This window comes from Nannospalax galili, unplaced genomic scaffold, assembly GCF_000622305.1.
Source record: "Nannospalax galili isolate Female #2095 unplaced genomic scaffold, S.galili_v1.0 scaffold918, whole genome shotgun sequence".
Classification (NCBI taxonomy): Eukaryota; Metazoa; Chordata; class Mammalia; order Rodentia; family Spalacidae; genus Nannospalax; species Nannospalax galili.
Genome location: NW_008343216.1, coordinates 751,797 through 752,757, shown reverse-complemented (window position 1 = coordinate 752,757; position 961 = coordinate 751,797).

The following is a 961-nucleotide window of genomic DNA, read 5'->3' as shown; positions in this document are numbered from 1 at the left end:
GCGACCCCAGCTTTTTGGAGATGCCGGGACCATGGGACGACCACCAAGGAATGCGGCAGGTGTGGAATAGAGCTGGCCTGGGTCTGCGAGATGAGCTGAGTGTGCCGTGGACTGCTGCCCCTGCCTGTGGGGACCCTGTACAGGTAAGGCTCGAGGGGGACCACTCCCTGAAAGGAAAAACGGGTGAGAAAGAAGAGACGGAGCCCAAGCAAGTCCACTTGTCAAGGGTCGCTTTATTGTACTGTAAGCTTTCCTTACATACAATTTGTATTTAGAAGGGGTTGAGGGAGTTGGTCAAAAGGTTACAGCATTCCTATGGGTATGGGAGGGGGACTGAGCAATTCAGCAACATGACTGACCAGCAGATGTTCCAAGAGATTATTGCATGACTCATTTTTCCGAGAACTGTTTGTAAGAGGAAGAGAAAGATAACCTTGCCATAAATTCTTTCCCAAGGTTACTTGTGCAAGCAGAATGTCCTGCTTAAGTCAACTGTTTGTAGAGCTATATTATATTTTTTGGTAATGAATGTTGTTTCTCCAGCTCGCGACAGACTGCAGAGTCAGAGCAGTGGACCCTTTGGAGCCAGAAGATCGTGAGTGAATCCCAGATGTCCAGCCTTGAGCTACTTTGCTGGACTTTGGTTTTGCTTAGGTGTGCCCAATTCTTCCCTTTGAAATAAGACAGTATTTGTTTCGGATTTTACAGAAGCCCACAGTTGAGACTTTTAAAAGAGACTATGGACTTTAAAATGTTTGGATTTTTTAAGGACTGTGGCATTTTAAAGGTTGTACTGTCTTAAGTTGTGATGTTAACATATCTTGGGGACAGAAATTGGAAAGTTATGGTTTAATAGTGATGTTTGTGTGTCAAGTTGACAAGGGGTCAATTGTGCTGGATAGCTTTAGTGTCAACTTGACACACCGGGTTGAGGGAGCCTCAGTTGGGGAATTTCCTCTAT